At 40.1% G+C, this 25072-nt stretch overlaps 1 protein-coding gene and 1 pseudogene across 1 annotated transcript in view; one reads left to right on the top strand and one right to left on the bottom strand.

The window, feature by feature from the left end:
- Window positions 1-25072, top strand: part of RORB (RAR related orphan receptor B) — a 193442-nt gene that overhangs the window by 103192 nt on the left and 65178 nt on the right. The gene's annotated exons all lie outside the window — the stretch shown is intronic.
- Window positions 20202-20932, bottom strand: LOC125150996 (mediator of RNA polymerase II transcription subunit 6-like; annotated as a pseudogene).

The raw sequence follows: 25072 nt of genomic DNA, 5'->3' as shown, positions 1-25072 counted from the left end.
GAAATGATAATATTCGGTACGTATTAGGTTAAATAAAACGTATTGGAATTAGTTTTAACTGTTTCTTGTTACTTTTTAATGTGGCTGCTAGAAAAGTTCTAAATTATGTATATTGTTTGCGTTATATTTCTATTGGACTGTGCTGATCTAGAATTTAACTTCACTCTCTTGGACTGTCAATTTACCATCAATTATTTGGGGCCCTAGGTTGGAGGAGAGGAGTGGTAGACTAGTGATCTCCAAAAGGCCCTGTAACACTCTAAAAGTCTGTAATTCCTACAAGATGAACTGCCAGGAGATAATCTCTCTCCACTGCTTTTCTTCCAAACGTTGTGCCAACCTGCCAAAGATTTCCCTTTCAAAGCCTTGACAGCTCACTGTCTATCTGCACTTCAGAGAAAGATGATTGAATCTCCTTAAGCCACAGAGGTCTACACGACAGGCCCACATTACCAATAACACATGCTTTTCTAACTGGGCTGCAATTCCTAAACACATTTCTTCGTAGCTAACTTAGGTTTGTTTCTACTGTGTATAGCAAAACACTGGGCTCCCAACTCCAAAGTCTTTCCATCAGACACAAAAATCCCATGAATTGAAAGGCTAGCTATTATTCAATGACCACCAAGGTCAAAATTATGGAATTTGCTTCTACCACACACACATGAAATGTTTTTTAATGAAATCAATATGCCATGTTCATAGCAGCATTATTCACAATAATCAAAAGGCGGAAGTAACCCAAACAGCCACCTATAGATAAATGGATAAACAAAGTGTGTTATATTCATATAATAGAATATTATTCAGGCTTTAACAGGAAGGAAATTCTGACCATGCATAGATCTTGAAGACATCATGTTAAGTGAACTATGTTGGTCATAAAAGAACAAAGGGTGTTTGATTCCACTTAGATAAGAAACCTAGAAGTAATCAGGTTTATAGACAGAAAGAGTGGTGGTTTCCAGAGACTAGATGGAGGGAGGCATGGGGAGTTAGTGTACAGAGTTTCAGTCTGGGAAAACGAAAAGTTCTGGAGATGAATGCAGGCAATGGATCCATAACAGGGTGAATGTACTTAAAACATATCTGTTATGTAATTTCTTCCACAATTAAAGGAAAAAACTAAAACAACCTACTAAACTTATGAATGTGGTCACCTCTTTTCCTCCCCTGCTCCCAAAGATTGCAAAATCCTAGAGAACTGTTAATAATAATGGCAAAACTGACAATAGTATTTATTCTGTAATTTCAGAGTACTTTAGCGTTTATAGAACTTTTATTCTTTCACTTGAAATAATAAATCATCGCCAGTGTGTTGTAAGTACTATAGCTACATTGAGAATTAAGGTTCAATGACACGTCCAGGGTCATAAGGGTGAGTTGTGGCAGAGGTGTAGCTCTGTCTTCTAGCTACACCATATCTGACTTTCTTCTGGGGTCCTAATGGCTGCCCCGTGATCATCTCTGAGCCAGACCATGCCAAGCAAACGTCAAACATCCCAGAAATCCAAGCTATTTCAGAAACTGAAATAGTACTGGTATGGAACTTCCCCAGACCAATTGAAGACAAGGACCAGCCCTAGACAAATTGTGAAGGGGTTGAATTTTTTCTTTCACAGATTTCTAATTTCCCTTCTTATCCTGCTATCTCCTGGCTGGTCTCATGTCATCTCCCAAGATAGCCAAACTTTGCCACTGCTTCATAAAGACTACTTTTCAATGATGACACTTGGGGAAGCTCTAGGCATATCCCTTGCCCCTTCTCCATTAAAGCTTATCCATCCCATGTATCCTTCACTTAGAGCTTTGCTGAGCTCCTGAGCCCCAAACAATTAGTTCACATTCAGAAGAGCAGGGGCCCTTAGAGGTGGTTTCATTCTTAAAAGTAATTTCTTAGAGGGACACCTGGGTGGCTCAGTCGGTTCAGCATTTGACTCTTGATTTTGGCTCAGGTAGTGATCTCACAGTTCATGGGCTCGAGCCCAGGATCAGGCTCGAGCCTGCTTGGGATTCTCTCTCTGTCCCTCTCTCTCTGTCCTTCCCCCACTTGCTCGTGCTCCCTCTCAAAATAAATAAATTTTTAAAAAAGGAATTCCTTAGAGATAGGAATATCTTCAACAAAGGAGTAACTGATCAAATGGGAAATTTCAGACACAGAGCAGGCGAGAAATGAGATATTTTCAGATTTTGGTGGTGTCCTTAATCAGATTATGGAAACTATCTGTAGGTGAAGGTTGTATTCATAATTAAGCTAAACCTCTCTATTCACCACTGAGATGCTTTGGCCATCTTCCCTAGGATGCAGAAACCTTCACAAAGTCCCTCACGAGGGCACTTCGTGTCCCTGAGATCACTAATGGGCCACCCAGACTGTCACTCATAGTCACCATTTCATCTGAACAACAGATGGTCCCAAACCTGTCATTTGGTGCAACATGAACTGAACCAACTCAAAGGTCTCCTGTTGGCTTTGGTATACTTTTCTGACTGAGATAGACTCAGATACTAAGGTAGTAAGAAATTCCAAAGATGAATTCCAGGACTAGAAACAGCAATAAATTAAAATCTTTGTTGAAGTACAATCCTATTTTATCAGTCCTAATGTTTATCTTCTGCATTGTCCATCCAACAAAGAACTAAAATAGTGCAGATCTTACCAAAACCAAAAGAAACCTAAAGACTATTTCTACCTAGGGTTGACTTGACCGAATTTCCTTTTAAAATTATAATTTTCTTAGACTAATAGCTTTTGGTAATTTGCATTCCTCAGATACAAACTATACAGGAACCACAATTTTATGTTAAATGGTAGATAGAAGTGAATCCGGGGTAAATATGTTATCATATTATAACCTTGAGATATCAAGAGGCCATTTTTCACCTATTCCATTAGCAATTACTGTTTTGAAATAATAATAATAATGTCAGAAAGAGTATAATTAGGCATGCTCATAACATGCTCAGTGTTCAAAGAAACTTTAAAATAATTATGCCCTTTTTCTTAGCTGTTCCTTTTATGGGAATCTAAGAAAATAAAACAGAAATGTGCATTTTACTGTAGGGAAAAAAGTCTTAGAAACAACTTAGATACCACTTATGATAAAATTGAATGAATTAAGGCAAACCATTTAAAGAAGTACTACATAGCTCCTAAAATTAATGTTTATTTGAAACTATTTTCACAATTGTTTGGTTTTTATTTTAAGTTTTAATTGAATTTAATTCTGCATAGGGAATATTCAAATAATATACACACAGTATTTTAATAGTTCAAAAGATAGTCCATAAATGCCCCCCCCCTCACCTCTAACCATCAGAGACAAACAGTCTCTTATTTATCATATCAGAGTTATTTGGTGCACATACAAGTTCTAACACATGTGAATAAAGTATTTACTTTCCCTTGAGGACACTCATATTAAATTTGTGAAAAGAAATTATTACTCTAAGTATCTCAATTCTTACTATAAAGCTTCCTATGAGATTTCCAAAATGTTCATTGCAGAAAGACTTAATACTGTGTGACATTGCTAGAAATCCTATTTGCCCACCTGTCTATAGGGACCTGTAATCAAGAGCAAAATAAGGGGTTGGAGTCATGCAGGCAGGGCACTTTCACTCCAAACTCTCAGCAACCTGTTATGGCTCGGTGGGTGAATGGGAGTGGATGAGTTTTCCTTTCTGTAAGCCTAGACTATAGCTACTAGAAGACTATACTTCTAGTATAAATGTGCAGAATAAGCAACATAACCCCCCCCCCCCCCAAGCTTGGCACAAGCTATAGTGATAAGGAAGAACCACATTCTCCCCTTAGAAGCAAGACTGGACCTTGAACTTAGCTTAGCTCATGGCATAAGCTAGCCACCCAGCACCAACTCTTCCTGCTCTACATCACGCTGACCAGGGGTCCAGCTACATCAGTACAGTGCATCTAACTCCTGGCTGGCCTTTCGTCAAAGCCACCACCCTCACTGTACTTGCAGGAAACTGGAAACCTTAGAGAGCAACCCTACCCACTGTTCCTCCGGGCAGAATAAAATGTCTTCCACTGTGGCTTTTTTGCTGAAACTTTGCGCTTTTTCCTCAGATTAAAATCTTAAGATGTGAGGCACCTGGGTGGCTCAGTTAGTTAAGTGTCCAACTCTTGATTTCGGCTCAGGTCATGATCTCATAGTTCATGGGTGTGAGCCCCGCATCTGGCTCCGTGCTGATAGTGCAGAGCCTGCTTGGGATTCTCTCTCTCTCTCTGCCCCTCCCCTTCTCTCTCTCTCTCTCTCTCTCTCTCTCTCTCTCTCAAAATAAATGAAACATTAAAAGAATTAATAAAATAAAATCTTAAGATGTGGGGCATCTGGGTGGCTCAGTTGGTTGAGCAATCGACTCTTGATCTTGGCTCAGGTCATGATCCCAGGGTCATGGAATCAAACCCTGTGTCAGGCTCCACACTGAGCATGGAGCCTCCTTAGGATTCTCAGTCTCTCTCTCTCTCTCTCTCTCTCTCTCTCTGCCCGTCCCCAACAAGCACACCAGCACACAGGCACGTGTACACACTATCTAAAACAAAAGTAAAATCAAATCAAATCTTAAGATGTAAATGAAATTTGTTATATAAACTGTTGGTTAAATTCCTGAACCCGGCACCAATAAGCACTCAAGAATTTTCAAATGGATGAATTTTGTATTGTCTCAAAGAATATTTTTTAAAGATGTGTGCATGCTGTCTTTTGGCACTGTGTATTATGTTATATAAAAACAGTGCAGGCGGAAGTTCTGGGGACAAGGAAAGAAGTTGTGCTTGAGAAAGACGTGTTGCAGCATTTGGCTCTAATGATGACAGGATGTACAATGTGACCACAAGTGTGGGTCCGCCCTTCGCAGCTGACCTTGTTAACGGGCTCTCGTGTCCCTGAACTGTTTCGTCTCTAGCCATCTTTGCACAGGGGTTAAAAATGGATGACCCCAGAATGACATAGCTCCATTTTTGTCTGAAGAACTCCAGTGTCTGGGCAACAATTCTTCTCCCCATATCTGTTATTTAATACCTTTCCTTCTGCTTTGCCAAGAAATTATTCACTATGTAAATTGGTTTCATTTCTAAATGGTGAACATTTTCAAATTCTAAAATGCACATAGAAATGTACATAAAAATGTGCCATATAAAGTATTGTTATTTATGATAACCATTATTGCCGTTATAATTAGTGTAAGAATGATAGTGTTTATAATGTTCTCCCAAAATAACAAGCAACGTGGTAGCTGCATAACTAGAGAGTGTAAATGAGCACTGGCCTAGGCAATTAGTATGCATTTGATAAGAATTTATTGCTGAATTAATCATTAGGTGTAATTTTTCCTGTCATGGAATTAAAGGGAGTAAGAACTAGCTTGGGAGGTGAGGTCCCATCTGGGGGAGGAATGCGTGGTCAGTGGGACAGCTCTTCTTGATACACGATACGCCAGGTCATAGGAGTTTCGGGTAGTCAACCCCCAAACATATACGTCCCCCATGGGATAGGCAGTTTTCATGCTTAGTAATGACTACCATATGCTGACCACTTTCTGGGTGCCACGTATGGACCAGTTACCCTGCACCAGGATATCATTTTATTCTTCCAATAACCCTTTGAGGTAGGAGTTATCACACCAATTTGTTAGATGGGAACACCAAGAGACAGCGAGGTTGATCATCTTGACTAAGTATGCATCTCTTGAGTGGACTAGAACATGAGCACAGGTCCGGAGCCCATGCTGCAAACTAGTGTCTCTCAAAGTGTGATCCTCGAGTCACTGGGAGGGCCATGAATTCCTCAAGGCCAATCTCTAATTAAATATTACAAGCCCTTTTTATTTCCAGTTCTTAAAATAGGCAAATGACAGTTCCACCGGTTCATTTTTACATTAGACTAGTAACTTACTTGGTGGATTACAAGTTTTTATCATGTTGATTAACTGAAATTAACATGTAATTGAGTAGCTTGTAGACGGCTCCAATTTATTATTCTGTGAGAAACTCAGATTAACATTTGACATTGTAAAGTTGCTACTTTACATATGTAAACCCACAGACAATTGGAAATCCTCTAGAAAGTGGGAGAGGGTGAACCGAGGTATTGGCCTGGTCTAAGTGTGCTCCAACTTTACCATTATGCTAACATGGAAAGGGAGAGGGGAGAGTCAGTCCATTTGGGCTGCTATAACAAAGTATCATGACTTACTGGCTTAGAAACAACAGAAATTTGTTTCTCCCAGTGCTGGAAGCTGAAAATCTGGGACCAAGGTCAGATTCTGGTGAGGGCCCTCTTCTGGGTTGTAGACTTCTCATATCCTCACATGCTGGCTTGCTCTCTGCCGTCTTCTTATAAGGACACTAATCCTATTCACGAAGTTTCCACCCTCACAACCTCATTACCTCCTAAAGGTTGCACCTCCTAATACTATCATATTTGAGGTTAAGGTTTCAATATATGAATTTGGAGGAGACACAAATGTTCAGTCCATTGCAAAGAGTTTATTCCATTACATGTGGACAGAACACAGTATGCTGGCATTATTTTCCTATACATGGAATGTGAGCTTAAGCCTAAAATGTTATTTTGTTGTTCACATATCCATATAATTTATATAGGATAAGATCCTTCAAAGAAAAAAAAAAAAGCCCCATTGTTATTTTCAGAATAAATGATCTAGAATCTCAAATAAGGCAGGACGATGCATCCGGTACTGATTAGCTCTGTCTTAAGTCTCATACTGATTTGTTTTTTGAGTAAATGTTTGAATTCTTTCCTGTTTTAAGGTATCCTAACGATTTTATCTTTTCATACCCTAAGCTACATAAACTCTTCAGTGAGGCCATTTAGTCTTTTTTCAGAAAATCAGAATAAGCACTTTTCTGAAACATACCTAAGGCAGTTCCTTCTCCAACACATCACCCATCAACTGCCTTTAGCAAACAAAAGATAATTTTCAGATTCCAAGCATTCACTATTCTTGGACCCATTAGCTGTAAGGGCAGGGGCAAATTGGGTTATTCACTCTATGAGGGTTTCTGTCACAGAGTCAAAGATATGTATTGTCCTTTATTTATTGAAATGTTCCTGCAGCATTCATGCCCTACTCATCTGAAAGATTCTTTAGCCGATGGGATACAGTTTTTAATTTTCAGCCATAAAACAATAATTCAGTGTTTATTCCTGCAGATCAGCCAGTTATTTTTTGTTACTAAGTGTAATGGTGTTAACTAGCAATTATTTCTACTTGGTGATTTTATCTCAGCTGCACCCCCCCCCCCAAAATTGCCTAAATAGGGTAAGAAAAGAAGTCTTTAAGTCTTTGATATGACATTTATCACTAAAAATTCCTCAGGGTTTGTTGACCTCCAAAACAGCAATATTTTGATAATGCTTTTCAAGCAGTTTGAAAAGAACTTTAATTTACCACTTAATAGTGCTTAAGACAGCGACTTGAACACCTAATAAGTATTAAGGACAACAAACAAAATATAAAAAAAATGTCAGGGCAGTGTTACTACATTGGCTAAATTGTATCCCCCCCCCCAACACACACATTATTTTACCCTTTATTGTGGCAAAATAGAGTAAGCCTCCCGATTGTACGCAGTAACCCTTTAATCCTAGGAAGCAAAGGGAGAGATGAATTTAAGCATGCATTGTTCTTTGTTCCCCTTTCTTTCTTCAGGGGGACTAGAGTTTAAATCTTGCTTTGAGTTCTGAAGTAACATCCCCCATGAAGTGTAGTAAAGGCACTTAATGATACTAAGTAAAAACAGTAGTGACAAAAATGCCACCCCCGCTTCATATCATGATTAAAATGTAGAAAGAGAAGATAAAGTCACAATTCGTTTCTCATCCAGACACACAGATTTATAATAGGTAATCATATTTCATGAGGGCTAGGAGGATCCCAGGTCAACTTTAGAACGAAAAACTCACAGCACTATGGGTTAGTTAAACTTTCTATGGGCCAGCAGTGTCTGCAAGAGAAACATTTTGTGGAATTTTAACCTCAGCAGTGGTGACGTGTTCCATTTTTCACAGTGTGGGCACGCTATCCACCATGGCAAGCACTAATCTGCACCCAGCAAGGAGATAACCCAGTGTCAGTCTGCTCCTTAAAAATAAAGAGGGAAAGGCTTGCGTAATATGCAACTTGTCCTTCTTTGCTGGAATCATCTAGGCCTGCTGAAACCCCCAGAGCTGGTAACAGGCCTTCAGGACTCACTCAAATAGAAGGAACAAGCAATGCTGAATACTTAACAGTAAACACATCTGTCTTCATTGTGGTGCTTCTAAATATCACTCACCTTTGTGAACAAGTCTGTATACCTTGCGTATATGATTTAGAGCATGGGCAACACAGAAATGGATTCACCATTATTAAATGTGGACTACAAGCCGCTGTCCTCAGATTTTAGCAGTCATTAAAATCAGTCAGAGGGCTTCTTAAAACACAGAGTGGTATAATGTTCACTCCTGGAGTTTCTGGACCACACCTCAGTAGATCCTGGGTGGTCCAAAGAATGTGCACTCTAACAAGTACAGAGGAATGGGAGGCAATCCTGGGGCTACTCCTCTGTGGATCGCATTTTGAGACCACCACTATAAGGTTCTATTTCCTAGCCCCACTGCGACCCGGTCTCTTTCCCAGCCACTTGAGGGTACTCACGGTACTTCCCAGAGTTGTGACAATACATAAGATAATGCAGCTGAAGCTCTTTAACACACTAAGTTCTCAGTCTCTGCTAGCTGAGACCCTTTAGTTCTATAGGCCCTGGAGGGGGATTCTGCACATGAAAACTGTGAATGGCTTCATATATTTGCCTTTAAAACAAACAAAAATATTTTAAGTAATCTCTGCACCCAATGTGGTGCTCGAACTCACGACACTGAGATCAAGCGTTGCATACTCCACCAACTGAGCCAGCCAGGCGCCCCATCTACTTGCCTTTGATCAGTCCTCTGGATTTCCTGCTTTGAACTTTAGATCAGAGTGAACTCCTGCTTTCACTTTTGAGTTACAGAGGAAAGATTTTGTTCTTCAAGGATGCTAAATCTACATTTAGTTTACCGACATGTGATTTGTTTGTGTTTTACATACTCCATTTGTTTCTTATTCTGTTCAGTAAAAATATTCACGATGTTGGTTGGCCGTGACATGTGTAAGAGGTCCCAGGAGGACTGAAGGAAAACAACCGTACACGGTTCTATCTTGCAAGGTACTTTAGGGACAGATTTCTTTCTCCTAATGCAAACGTGGACTGCACACGGAGATAATGCTACCATTCTTGGGCTCTACATTTTTAAGTGAATTTGCTGTATCCGGTTGAAAAGTTGTCTCTTGGCTAATATGTTCCTTAGAAGATACAAGATGAGAAACTCAACTCCTTTGCTGATTTTGGAGCAAAACTGAGTTGGCTTAGCCCTGATGAACGTACCTGAATTCTGGATTCAGGATTGCCTGGTTCTCATGTAAATGTAAATTAGGGTATGCTGTTGGTGCCTTTATACAGAAAGAAAAAAAAGAATCTAAGCCATAGCAGTAAGTAACAGAGCCTAGATACGTAGGGTGAAAAATTACTGATGTTTATAATGTTATTTTTCCTGATTACTGCAATGAAAGAAGACCAGGCTCTTAAGAAATAAGAATGGTTTTGCTAGAAAATTCTGAGCTGGTATGTATGAAGCCCATGCAAGAATATCCAATAATGCAGGTCCGGTTAAAGCCCTCAAAGCTCATCTGGTATGGAACCTGGTCTGGATCACCCGGCTGAAGAACCAAGTGGCACTCGGAGATCTTGGAAGGCAGGAGGTTTATTTTACACAGGCGGGCTCAGAGATCACTCTCCAGAGGTCTGAGCACTGAGCATAAGCAGAGGGAACAATTTATAGTCTGTTACTTCCACATCCCGCATTAGCAGAAAGCACGGCAAGAAGGGTGGAAAGAAGAACGCAGAAGGGGAGCCTTTGGTTGGGGACTGGAATTTCCCTATCAGTCCTGTCAGCCATCTTCTAACAGATTTTTCTCTATCACATCCACTGATGCAAGTCCAGCAACATGCAAAATTACTACTGTCTCTCATGGCACCGGGTAATGTTAGTCTCCATCATATACAGGCTTACGGAGGAGCTTATCTGAAGTCAACTTCCAAGTTAAGATACCTTGGAAGACCTTCTAATGGTATCAATCTTTTTGCATCTTTTTAACAATGGTGTCTCCTCCACTCGGGAGAATGACTTTCAGACTGGAAGGAGGCACAAGAGTCGTTAAGGCAGAGTTGAAGTTTACCAGTGAATAGAGGGTTGTGAGGGCGAAGTTAGCTACTTTAAGTAAGGACAAGTCTCCAGATGAATGCTATATTGGAGATTGCAGATTGTTTCTTCTTTCGTGGTAATCTTTGAGATTCCTGGCAAACTAAAATCTTCCCGAAGATTAGAAATAACTAAAATGCCCCACATTCAGAAACAGGCAGAGAAAGATGAATTACATATAGGCAAGTATTTATACCATATGTGTATACAGATATGGATATGTGTTATGTCTATACATATATATGCATATATACACATATGCACTAAAGACCCTCAATAGCAAAACCTTAGAACAAATTACTAACTAGAGCCATAGGACCAGGGAGGTAAAGTTGTATCACCAGCACTCATCTTGAGACACCAGAAATTAAGTTATGGCAAACTAACCCCAAACACTTTTTTTCTTTTAATGTATATTTTTGAGAGAGAGAGTGAGAGAGACAAAGCGTGAGTGGGGGAGGGGCAGAGAGAGAGGGAGACACAGAATATAAAGTAAGCTCCAGGCTCTGAGCTGTCAGCACAGAGCCCTGTGTGGGGCTCGAACCTGTGAACAGTGACATCGTGACCTGAGCCGAAGTCTGACACTCAACAGACTGAGCCACCCAGGCACCCCCTGCCAAGCACTTTTTGATAGAGCTTTTATAACTCTATAATACGATAAGACCAATAGAACAACAGAGGCATCATATTTTCATTTCAGCAAGGCTTGTGGGCATACTACATGTGGGCTTTAGGAAATCATCATTGATTGATCAGCAGGAGAATGCAATAGTGAAACTGGATGTCTTGCAAAGTGCTGAACCTCCCATGATTGACCGTAACCAAACAGATGCTACATGAGAACCAGGGAAATCTCTTGGCCCTCCTGCAAAGTACAGTTACATACTTGGAATGCATAAGGGAAGCAAAATATCGGATGCATTCAACAATCATGGATTTGCTAAATGAACAAATACCAAATTTAAGAAGTTAGGTTTCAGCCATTTCCAATGTTCAGGTCTCAACTCCTAAATGGCTTGGATTTAAGCCATTTATCAAAAATATCAATATCAAAAATATTAAAAGCAAAACAATGGAAATAATAAAAAGATCAGTGGTTGCTTGGGGAAGCGACAGGGGAAGATGAATAGGCAGAACACACAAGATTTCTAGGACAGTGAAATTATATGCTATTAGGACAGTATGCTATTATAGATATAAGTCATTGTACATTTGTCCAAACCTATAGAATGTACAACACCAAGAGTGAACCCTAATGTAAATTACGGACTTTGGGTGATTATGATGTGTCAATGTCAGCTCATCCTTGTTAAAAAAAAAAAAAATGTACCTTTCTGGTGAAGGATGTTGATAATGGGGGAGGTTACGCGCATTGGTGAGCAGTAGGTGTGTGGAAAATCTTTCTTTCAAATTTATTGTAAGCCTAATACTGATCTAAAAAATAAAATCTTTTATAAAATATTCAGCATTTTTTATGCAAATAAAAAATTACTTGGGGCGCCTTGGTGGCTCAGTCGGTTAAGCGTCCGACTTTGGCTCAGGTCATGATCTCATGGTTTGTGAATTCGAGCCCCACATCTGTGCTGACAGCTCAGAACCTGGAGCCTGCTTTCTCAAGGCAGTGTCTCCCTCTCTCTCTACCCCTGCCCCACTCATGCGCTGTCTTTCTCTCTCTCTCTCAAAAGTAAATAAACATTAAAAAAATTTTTTTTAATGTGTAGTTCCAAAAGGATAGAAACCACCCCGCTCGGATTCTGTTATGCTTTCACTCTTCTCTCTGTCTTCTACACCAGCTGCAGACCCCAGGACGTATATGAGTATTTAGTCATTCTGATTCATTACGCAGGGAATAAATTGATGAATGGATATACAACTTGCATGTAAAGACTTTAGGAAAAGAGTTCTCCCAGTATTTTGGAATCAAAATAAAACTATCAAGATATATATATATATATATATATGCTATATATACATATATAACACATACATATGCTATATATACATATATAACATAACATCTACACACACATATGCATAAATGATAGCTGACATTTACTAAATATGTACTATCTTAGTCTATTCAAGCTATGATAGCAAAGTACTATAGACTGGGTGGCTCATAAACAGCGAATTTCTCCCAGCTTTAGAGGCTGGAAGTCTGAGATCACGATGCTGACATGGTTGGGTCTGGTGAGAGCTCCCATTCAGGCTGCAGACTGCTGACTTCTCATTGTCTCCTCACAATGTGAAAAGAGAGCAAGAGAGCTCTCCAGAGACCTTTTAGAAAGGCACTAATCCCACTCATGCGGGCTCTACCTCATGACCTCATGAGTGGGGACCTTCCCAAAGTCCCCACTTCTTAATACCATCACATTGGGAGTTAGGATCTCAGCATCAGAGTTTGAGGGGACATAAACATTCAGTCTGTAACGTCTGCCATGCTCTAGATGCTGTTCTCAGGGCTTTAGATGCATTTTCTCTTTTATCTTTCGAACGCACAACACAACTCTATGAGGGAAGTATTATTACCTCCATTTCAGAAGAAGGGAAACTGAGGCACAAAGGAGTTGTAGCTTGCTATAATCATACAGCTGTTACATAGTAAAGCCTGGATTTGTATCCAGACACGGAAACTCTAGAACTAGAGTTGTCACTATTTCATCCCCCCAGGGGATGCTTGGCAATACTTGGTATAGCTTTGGTTGTCACAACTGAGGAATGATACTGGCATCTAGAGGACAGAGGCCAGAGATAAATACAATTCATGGAAAAGCTGCCCAGAAAAAAAGAATTGTCCAGCCTAAAAATGTCAGTAATGGCAAGGTGGGGAACCCTGGTCTAGAACCTACATTTTAGCATTTCCCTGTACGTCTGTACCATGGAATTAGGGTGAAATCATGGAAATAATGAATATGACATCTGACTTTCCTCATGATTCATCCTTACCTGCATTTAATCTCACACCTCTTTTAATATTGATTTTAATATATAACAACAGTATATTACATTGTATATCAGAATCATCTTGTCATCCTCTGTGAAATTAAAATAAAAATGCCTGGCCTCACTTCCAGAATTCTTACTGAATTAATCTGCAGTGAGTCTCTTGGGAATCAGATATATTTTCTTAAGGTCTCCAAGTGATTTTAACATGCAGCTAAGTTTTGAGACATTTGTAAAAGCAGAGAGCGGAGGTTTTTAAAGTACAAACTACTTTCTATTCTCCACTGAGGTAATATCAGAGTAATGGCCCAGAGGAACTGAGTGCTTATTTTGTGCTTAGGACTGTGCTGAGTACTTCACAGGAATTAGCTCACTTTAAATTCTTCAACACTTCCATCAGGTAGGTGTTCTAATGGCCATTTTACAAATGATAGAACTGAGGTGTCAGGAGATTAAATAACTTGTCCAAACCACACGACCAGAATGTGACAGAGCTGTGAATTAACTCTGGCTCCTCCTGATTGAAAAACCCATGCTGTGAACCAGTGGCTCTGTGCTTCAGAACCACCTGGAGGGTTGTGAAAGCACCTGGACACCCCTGCCACGCCCCCCAAGAGTTTCTGATTCAGTAGGTCTGGACTGGGTCCAAGAATTCACATTTCTAACAAATTCCCAGGTGCTGCTACTGACCCTGCTGATCTGGGGACCTGTACTTTGAGAACCCCAACGCCAAAGAGGAAGTGTTTCCTATGAAATCAATCTATTTCATTCTCTTTTTGTAATGTTTATTTGTTTACTTCTGGGAGAGAGAGAAAGTGCGTGCATGCGCGTGGGGGAGGGGCAGAGAGAGAGGGAGACAGAGAATCCCAATCCAACAGCACAGAACCGGACACGGGGCTCAATACTACAAACCATGAGATCATGACCTGAGCCAAAACCAAGAGTCAGACGCTCAGCCAACTGAGCCACCCAGGCGCCCCAAGCCATTTCTCTGTTATGACATTTCTTTTGTTTAAGAAGCTTCTTCTCTCATGTTCCTCCCTGAATTTGGGGAATTGTTTGTTTGTTTGTTTGTCTGTTGTTTTTTTTTTCTTTTTTTTTTTCAACGTTTATTTAATTTTGGGACAGAGAGAGACAGAGCATGAACGGGGGAGGGGCAGAGAGAGAGGGAGACACAGAATCGGAAACAGGCTCCAGGCTCTGAGCCATCCGCCCAGAGCCCGACGCGGGGCTCGAACTCACGGACCGCGAGATCATGACCTGGCTGAAGTCGGACGCTTAACCGACTGCGCCACCCAGGCGCCCCCTGTTTGTTTGTTTTTTAAGAGCTTTTCTGTCCCTCTAGCTTAATGACTTGTGATACCAGAGACAGTCTAAGTACCACGCTGGTGTGAGAAGTATATAAGAGCCTCTGCCTACAGCAGAGTGGGGTCCAGGGAGAGTCATCCAGGAGGAGAGGTCAACTAATGATAATACTTCTAACCAGAGAAAAAGCAATCCACCAACAGGACAGAGGAAAGACCTAAGCCAGTGGGACAACAGTTCAAAGAGGCAATTAGATGATTCCCAAAGGGGAGGAAGGAGAGTCATAGATTAAGGGAAAAGAGGAAATCAAGAGAGTTTATTTTTTCCAACCTTGTTCCTACACTAAGAACCAATTACAAATTAAGATTAAATAAAGAACACAAAGAGGCAAAAATTTTTTTTCTTAACCTTCTCTTATTTCCACTAAGGAGCAGCAAGCCAGTAAGCCCCAAAGATCCAATAGCCAGAAAAGTGAAACTTGAAGTAAAGGAAATGGTGGGAGCAGACAGGCAGTGAGACTTGTGTATGATCCCCCAGTGATGCAGTCAATCAGTAGGCATATACTCACCCACTGATGGGCTCCATACATTTATTGAATCCCTACGCTAGACACTGGGAAACACAGAGAGTGCTTATCCCTAAGGAGCTTATAGTCAAGGTTAAACGTAAGCATCTGAGAAGGATTAATGAAGAATACCAGGACCAATGAGTGGTAGATACATAGGGTCCCGGGGTAATCATGGTGGTTGGAGTGGTCAGTGATCTTGTAGGTAGTTGTTGTGATCTTATTTTAGAGATATGCAAACGGAAGCACGGAAAACGTTAAGTAACCTACCCAAGAATTTAAAACCAGATGTCCTAATTCAAAGTCCAAGGTTTTCCCAAAACTTATCTAATCATTGCCAATACATGAGTGCTTACTACAATAGCTTCCCAGGCTCCTCAGAAGATTCTGACTCAGTGGAACCTGTACATGTGACATGCGTCTGTGGTGATTCTGAGAATCATTCCTGGGGTCTTTAGACCTGGCTGCCCGTTAGAATCACTTTGGAATTGTTCAAAAACCCCATATGCCCACACGAAACAAATCAATGGAAGAAGGTAAGAGAGAAATCCCTGGACATCAATATTTTTAAATTCTCCAGATTATTCCAATGGGCATCCAAAGCTGAGAACCACTGGGCTCAGCTCCACCATGCTGACAATAATACCGAGTGGGTTTGCACAGCCTCCTCTGACCACCTCACCATTCCTTGCCTTACTTCCCTTTGAAAAGCAGTTTCGGGGCACCTGGGTGGCTCAGTTGGCTAAGCGTCTGACTCTTGATTTCGGCTCAGGTTATGATCTTATGGTTTGTGAGATAGCGCCCCACATCGGGGTCTACACGGACAGTGTAGAACCTGCTTGGGATTCTCTCTCTCCCCCTCTCTCCCTCTGCCCCTCCCTGGCTCTCTCTCACGCTCTGTCTCTCAAATAAATAAACTTTAAAAAAAAAAAGGAAAGCAGTTTCTACTGCAGGTCAGGAAAAAACAGAGATGTTTAAGAGAAGAGAGGAATAGTAGGGAAGATCAAGAAACATTTGTGACAAATGATTAGTGAAAAGAAAATAAGAACTGTCCCAGATGGTAGGAAAGAAAAAGGTGAAGAGAAAGGTTTGAGATTCATCACTCAATCAATCTGGTAACTCTAAGCAAAGGTTAAATAATGCTGCTGCTCAGGAGCATTTTGCTCTCACATAAAGATCATGCTCTTTTCTATGGAAGTTAACGCAATTTTTACATAGTAATATATTTATCCTTCCTGGTGACAAGGGTTGAGGATCAGAAATTTCTGTCTAGGTGACTTGGTCATTCTTATTTTACAAGTGGGAGCACTGGGGCATGCTGGGAGAATGAAGTCACTTTAGACCTCAGGGTTGAGGTTGGTGACCCACCTAGTGTTAAGTCCTCAGACCGGGTTCCCAGGCTCTGTTGCCACAGACATGCTGTAAGGCATGCGTGTTTTCTTTCTAATATGCTCTTCTAAAATCTCATGCTGTATTCATTACTCCATAGACAACTATGATCCAGCATTTAGAAGAACAGGACCACGGTAATACCTTCACACCATCCTTCATCCCTGGACCTCAACAGAGGGTCTAGAATCATTGGAGCAAAGTAATTCTGAAGGAAAATTGCATTATACTTTTGGAATCACAGAGACGACCCTTGTTTACATGGCACATGCCTATTGGATCTGTTTGCAAAGGGATGAGAACAAAGAAGAATTTAAGTGCAGAATAAATATATATAAATAATATATTTCCATACAATTCTGGGGGCAGCTGGATAACGTTTTTAAACTGCTGACTGTGATTTAGCAAATGCTGCATTCTTTTGTGAATAAGTGCTATCAAAAGGAAAAGCCAATATCCTCCCTCCTGCCTTCCTTGCCTGGGCAGCCCTTCACCCTTACTTAATGAAATGGAACAGTTGATGCCTTTAACTCCCTCTTTCATTTAATCTCATTAATGCAGTCTGTTGGGATTCTAGTTGTGGAGTAACACTGGGGCAGCCGTCAGACCTCCAGGGAAAAGTGCAATATTTCTCAGTTAGACTTTTAATTGCTAACGTCAAAATGTGTGAGAACGAGCTCAAAACTAAAGCTGACGCCACTGGTGAGTTTTCCGTTTTCTTCTCTCTTCTGACGCTTAGCTGTATGAACTATCCTTCAGGTAAAACAACAGTAAGCGTTTGTAAGCTCTCAGCAAAAGAAATTGAGGTCTAGGTGTGGGAACAATAAAATATTTTCTGACTTGCAAATGTATATAATAAATAAGCCACTCAAGCTTTATTTTACACTGGAGAACATATTTATATGTGAGTATCATCATACCCTGTAGTGAATTACCAAATGCATGAGTTTTGAGAATGAATTCAGGTAGTCACCAGCCACATTACACGAGCGTGAGGTTAACTCTATGAACATCCTTGTCACAATTTTGTAGCTCTGATTTTAGTCATTGGCATTATCATTATTATGATCATTTCACTTTTCTGACTTGTTAAATATTCAGTTCATAAATATATTATACCACACAGTTCCTCCTATGTAAAAGATCTAGTTTCAAAAAAGAAAGAAACAAAGAAAGAAAGAAACAAAGAAAGAAAGAAACAAAGAAACAAAGAAAGAAAGAAAAAAGAAAAGAAAAAAGAAAAGAAAAAAAAGAAAAGAAAAGAAAAGAAAAGAAAAGATCTATTTGGTTGAATGATTATTAACAATCAGGTGAATCCTATTTGAGTTTTTCTGCTAAATTTTTAACAACTTAGTACCTAGTTCCCTAAACGCACATTATCTCATAACATAGAAAGGTTTTGAGCCTTTGTTCTAAAAATATTTCAGGGCAATATGATGTATGATTTTTTGCCATTTTTTGGCTAGTACTAAATAGCAATGAACAACAGTTGGAAATATTAAAATGTAAATTAACATAATTGTTAGGTTCAAATAATACAAAACTAACGATTGTTCAAAAAAAGTTACTAATCAAACTAAAACTTCCCCAAATGTTTATAAACTCGGAATTACATCTTTGCACAATGCTTCGAGCCTCCTGTTGCTTGTAATTTTGGACAAGAATGGATATTATTTCAATGCAATTATTCGCTGATTTCACAATGTATGTATTTGAAGACTGTATCAGTGAAATAAGCCATTAACAGCAGATTGCAGTTGTGACATCAATGGAGTCTTTAAACAACTATTTATCCTCACTACTGACAGATTTACTCAGGTTATTGTTGCTATTGTTGTTTAGAAATTAATAACACTGGACGTATTAACGTCTATGCACTTAATCCTCTTTGGGTCTGAATTACAATTAGCAGAGGCTGACAGGTAAACATAAGTGTTCCTTTCTCTCCTGATTTGGTGGGGTGGAAAGAAAAACAGGAATTTTCCCTCTGTTATAAAATTACAGAAAACAGGTTTTGATTTTAAGAGCATGTGCACACACACACACCTCATTTTTTTAAACGAATTATATGAGCCAATGTGTGTTTACGTATTGCAAAGAGAAACAAATATTTTACTTTCCTTTTAAATTTGAGTGCAATCAAAAGGAATATCCTAAATTGAAATCGCAGCTTTTGTGAAGTCACTGTCGTAGAATACTTAGTACTGTGCTTAGCAGTTTCTGATTTTCACTAGTCTTTTTCCTCCGTTATTTCCCCCCAAAATAAGTATCTCCAAAGTAACTCAAACCTCTAAAGAAATGACAAAAAAAAAAAAAAACACTTTACTTTTTCCTACCAATTCAGTCCACGGGTAGCCTCTCAAAGGGCCTTTGGTAGAAACTAATGTATAGGAAACACAGCCACAAACATCCCCATGCAAATGTTACCATACACTATCAAACAATGATTATGCATTTTTGGCTTGTAGCAAAAAAAAGAAACTTGGTAAAGTGTGTTTTGAAAATGACGATATTTGTTCTCAGTACTTGGTTACCGTTGGTGCTACAATTCTTTCCCCAGCTTACATAAACACTGAGTAAAGCTGGGACGGATTACGTGCAGCATGCTGGATCTGATGAGCTCAAAAATAAGATAGCTTGGGTCCTATAATGTTTAGGATTATGCTGGTAATCTCTTTAGGGAAAGTGTGCAATATCAGCAGAACAGACACTTTGGTCTTCGAGGGAGCTGTGCACTCATAATTCTCCATTTGTTGAGTGGCTAAGCCTTTGCCTACATTGATACGGGACCTTTGTGATATTTCGCATAGGGTGAAATTACAAGACAGAGCTTTGAGGGTGACATCCTGAGTTATCATTTGACCCCTGAAATAATTTCTGGTGCTGCGTGAAGGTGAGAACACCTTCCTTTAAAATCTACGTGCCTCATTTTTCGAAAAAGGCCATTTATGTAAGGATGAACTAAACCTATATATGCCTTTGCTAGAACATGAAATGATATAATAGTGTAATTCTCAATGCAGAAACCTGCCATATGTTTTGCTCCTGTAGCATTATCTGCTTTAAAAATAAAATCAGGGGCGCCTGGGTAGCTCAGTCGGTTAAGCATCTGACTCTTGGTTTGGGCTCAGGTCATGATCTCATCGTTCGTGGGTTCGAGCCCTGCATTGGGCTCTGCACTGACAGTGTGGAACCTGCTCAGGATTCTCTCTCTCTCCCTTTCTCTCCCTCTCTCTCTCTCTCTCCCACTCTCTGCCCCTCCCCCACTTGCGTGTGCACTTTCTCTCTCTCTTTCTCAAAATAAATAAATAAACTTTAAAAATAAAGTTTTTTTTTTTTTTTTGCAGATGATCCAAAACATGAGTGCCTAAAATCTGAGGGTTTTTTTATTGATTTATACAAATACTTTTATTTTGTTTTTAGATGTATATATAGCAGTATACATTTGAGTAAGAGGCTGCTCAAGTCTAGTAGGGGAAAGGTTACAAAAGATACATAAAAAATACTCCTATCAAAAGCATGAGGATCCTTACATCCTTCTTAAAGAACAAGCACATTCTATACAAATGGAAGGGTCGTGACAAAGAATTTTAAAGTTCAAGAGCCTGTCATGGTAATGAGGTGCCAATAATGGACAAGAGGAGTCTTGCAGGCTTCTCTCTGACCAGCACTCACTGAAGCCTCATTCGTTTTTCCGGGGGCCTTTCGTGCTCGCTATCTGTTGGACGTTCTTCGCGGTCTCCTTTTCCTCAGATTTAACAGTCTCTGGTATAGATTCTGCCTCTTTCTTTGTCTGACCCACTGGGACAGGCTTTTCTCCAGACTTTTGCTACCCAAATTTGGGTGGAAATTTCTGCCTAAGGTCCAGGAGCAAAGCCTCCACACGTTGTCTCTGAAAAATAGAGCTTGGTTCTTCTTTCCTTTTGGCTTTAGGTTTGACTTTATCTTGCTCTTCACGATCTTTGAAGTGCCACCAATAACCTGGGAAGGATGGTATTGACAGTACAACACAGCTTCATCAAAAGCTGATTGAATGCCATGCACTGTAGTAAGCACCCTAGAGTTTATAACTGACCCCAGGTCTGGTGCCTGGTAGATCACTCCAGCAATGATACAGTAATCAGCCAGTGGGATAACTTGGGTAGAAGACTGCCGCTGTTGCTTCCAAATGATAAAAAAGAATGGGCTCTTGAGAGTGCAGAAGGATGTATTCCACTCCAACCATTTGATTTAATGTAAGCCTCTGCATTTTGACCACTTCATTGTTACATGTCCTGTCGTAGAAAGGATTACTTCTTTCTGAAATGTAATCCGGGACGTATCCACAGTTCAAAATGGGGATCCAGGAACAGTCAACCCAAGAGATTCCCAGCAGCTTATCTTGGATATCCACGGCTGCCATAATTCCAAAAGCGCTCGCCTAAAATCTGAGTTCTTACAGTACAGTCACCGATGCCATTTTACATCCAAAGTGTCCTCCCATAAGTGAAAACTCCCTAATGTCCTGTTGCAGTGTCTCTTCATACAAATTTTTCCCTAAACCAACCCTCTGATGGCAAAGAAAGTCTTTGAAGTAACTGTTCCTTTTCCATTTCATTCTGTCTCTCTCTCCTCTGTCTCTCTGACACGTAAAACAGATGTAAATATCTCATCTACGTGCTAAAGTTTGCTTATATAATCAATTTCTGCATCAGTGGCTGAGAGAATATGAAAAAAACAGATACGCTTATAAATATGAAAGGGTGACAAATAATGCCACTGTTTAGTTTTTGGTCATCCAAGCAAATTATAGGACATTATGAGCCAGTTAAATAACACTATTACATTAGGGGAAAAAATGTTAGTATGGTGCTAACATTCTGATAATATGTGGACATTGTCTTCATATGGGACAGTGATCCACCCAAATATCTTATGAGAGGATGACATGCCATTTTTATTTTACAAGGTTTCCCTTTTCCAGAGCAAAGGCATTGATATTGGATTCTGATCACTGCATTTTAGAATATAACTTAGTTCTTCTCCCTGTGGTCCTGCCATGTCTCTTTTTTTTTTTAAACATATTTCAAGAGATTTAGTCTTTCTTTTCCACCAAGCAGAGAGAGACAGATTTTTCTTGGTTTTGAACTCTCTGAACAGGTGCTGAGAACTTCAGGAATGGTCTCTACTGCTTCTACCAATGAAGAAAATGAGAAGTAGTATTGTGTGCTTTCCATCCCACACTTGAGTCACTTGGGATTTTCTTGGGGTGTGTGTGTGTGTGTGTGTGTGTGTGTGTGTGTGTTTAGTGTTCCTGTTCCAACCTTTGAATTTTCAGATATATAATTTAATGTCTTTATTTTCATATTTATCACCTATGTCCCAGCTAACTGGCCTTTCCAAGTATTCTTGAAAAGAAAGTAGTGGCTCAGTCGGTTAAGCGTCCAACTTCATCTCAGGTCATGATCTCGCGGTTCGTGGGTTCGAGCCCCACGTCAGGCTCTGTGCTGACAGCTCAGAGCCTGGACCCTGTTTCACATTCTGTGTCTTCCTCTCTCTGCCCCTCCCCTGCTCATTCTCTGTCTCTCTGTTTCAAAAATAAATAAAACATTAAGAAAGTAGTATATAAACCACCTTTTAGAGCACAGTGAACAGTAATACTCCATTGAGCCATATAAAATTGCCAATGCTGAGTGTTTCCTTGCATAAAAAAGTGACAATTTCCTGTAGTTCAGCCTGTTGTCTGTGACTACGTATGGAAAGCATAGTTGTATGATAATTCTGAAAGCATTCTGCCACTGTTTGCTGTCATTTAACCCCAATAACGAGCCCCCCCCCAAATAAGTTTACATCCCTCATCTGGAATTTTATTCTCATCATTGAATTTTCCTCTTTCAATCTTTAGTCACCAATTTTAGGGGTGCCGTTTTCCTCCATAGTTACCACTTGAAGTCCTGCTCACCGTCTAAGAGGTGGCTCAAAAACCGCCTCATCCACAAACCTTCCAGGCTCCCCCCAGTTAAAATCAACATCTCTTCCCCATGTGCATCTAGCAGTCTCTGAGTCTGCCCTGTATTCAAATTATTTAGACCTGTGTGGGGCTGTCCAATCACTGTATTCATTTTGAAGATGGAAGTTTGAATGTGCATGTGTTTGTGGCCTGAAACAAATAAATATTTGCTGGAACAATTGTCTTAAAGTATCCCTTACTTGTGTTGGTTGGGCCGTCTCACATGATCCTCACTACCTCGAAAAAAGAAGTGCTTTTGTGGAATTATTTTAAATAACTAATTGAATGTTGAATGTATTTCTAGATTTACAGAATAATTGAGTACAGTTCCGTATATCTACTCACCCCCCACACACACACATACAATTGTCCTCTATTATTAATACCTTGCATGAGTGTGATATATTTGTTACAAATGAGGAGCCAATCCTGATACATTATTAACTATAGTCCGTACTTTAAGGTTCACTCTTTGTGCTGTGTCTTTCTATGGGTCTCAGCAAATAGACAGACATGTGTCCATCTTCATATCATACGGAACAATTTCACACCCCCAACAATTCTCTCTGCCTCACCTACTTGGTGAGGCATCCATCCCCCAAATGACTTTTGTTTTACTGTCTCTATTTTGTCTTCTCCAAAATGTCATAGACTTGGAATTATATAGTGCATAACCTGTCCAGACTGCCTTCTTCACTTACCAGTATGCCTATGTGGTTCTGCCATGATTTTTCATGGTTTGATAGGTCACCTTTTTTTTTTTAAATCACTGAATAATACTCCTTGTCTGCAGGCCCCCAGTTGGTTTATCCACTCACATGTGAAAGGACATCTTGTTTGGGGGGCACCTGGGTGGCTCAGGCGTTTAAGTGTCCGACTCTTGATTTCGGCTTGGGCCATGATCTGATGGCTCGTGGGATCGAGCCCCACGTCGGGCTCTATGCTGACAGCGCTGGTGCCTGCTGGGGATTCTCTCTCTCTCCCCCTCTCTCTGCCCCTCCCCTACTTGCACTCTCTCTCTCTCTCTCTCTCAAATAAATAAATAAATAAACATTTAAAAAATGTTTAAAAAGGATATCTTGTTTGTGGGGCAAGTATGAATAAAGTTGCCATCAACATTAGTGCAGGTTTTTGTATGGACAGTTTTCAATTCAGTTGCTGGGTCTTAGGGTAAGACGATGTAGTTTGATAAGAAACTGCCAAACTGCCTTCCAAAGTGGCTGTCCCATTTTGCCTTCCCACCAGCAACAAATAAGCCCTCCTTTTGCTCTGCATCCTTGCCAGCATTTGGTGGTGTCAGTTTTTTAGATTTCGTCATTCTGATAAGCATGTAGTTGCATCACATTGTTGTTTTATTTTCTAATTCCCTAAAGACGTAGGATGTTGAGCATCTCATCATACGCTTATTTGCTATCCATACACCTTCTTTGCTGAGGTGTATGGTTCTGGTCTTTGGCCCATTTTTTTGAATTTGGAGAACTCTTTGAATATTTTGAATAAAAGCCCTCCATCAGATACATGTGCTACAATATTTTCTGTCTGTCTGTGATTTGTCTGTTCATACTCTTCATGCAATTTGATTTTTAACATAGAAAAGCTGTCTTTTTTTCATCTTCCAGAAACTGGGTTTTTTTCTCTTTTTGAGTTTTTATCAAGGGAATGAAGCCTGCCTGAGCCACTCTGAGTCACCTGTGTAGAGTTCGCCATTCTTGTTCTCCTTCAGTGAAGGTGGTGTTTCACAAACATGAGCTTCCTGTTGAAGATTTCAGCTGTAAGGGAGACTAGAGAAGGGGGCTCAGAAACACACGAAGGAACTACCGAGAGACAGGGTTTTCCACGAAGCAAAATAATGGCTGTTTTCTTCTTTCTGTGGCTGAAAACATTAACTAGCGAGAATACATGTCTTCTTTTTTCAATACGAAGTTCTCCTCACATGGAGTTGTGGTTTGGGGCCAGACAACCCTGAGACTTAAATTGTAGATTATCTTCCCTTTCTTTCTCCCAGAACTTCTCAGACTTCGCTGTGCATACGAATCACAGAGATAATGTTATAATGCAGATTCTGATTATACTGGCCTAAGGTATTAAGCAAATGCCTGAATTTCTAGCAAGCGCCCAGGTGATGCTGTGCTGCTGGTCAGGGACCACGCTTTGAGTACTATGGCTCAGGACAGCGTGATGATAGATGGGAGGAATATGATGAGTGGCCATCATGACCCCTGAGCTCCGTGTTACCTAATCTGCGTCCACGAGATGGGGCAGCTTTCCAAATGTATCATTTCCGGAATTACCGCGGAGAGCTGAAATTAGTTCATTCCTGTTTCAAATATTGTTTCACCTCCTTACCGCCACCAAAAGAAGTAAAAAAAAAAAAAAAAAATTGTGCAATTAAAATTTTTAAGTAGAAAAACTACCTTTGAAAGTCTTCTCAGGGGAGATTTTTTTCTGCCAGAGTATCCAGAGAGTCAGCTAATGGGCCAGACCCCAAGAGCAAGTCCACAGAAGAGGGAGGACGTACTACCACACAGTGTTAACAGCATGAAGATGATGTAG

Source organism: Prionailurus viverrinus, chromosome D4 (genome assembly GCF_022837055.1).
Source record: "Prionailurus viverrinus isolate Anna chromosome D4, UM_Priviv_1.0, whole genome shotgun sequence".
Taxonomy (NCBI): domain Eukaryota; kingdom Metazoa; phylum Chordata; class Mammalia; order Carnivora; family Felidae; genus Prionailurus; species Prionailurus viverrinus.
The sequence above is the reverse complement of the archived record's forward strand: the minus strand, read 5'-3'. Positions and strand labels throughout refer to the sequence as shown.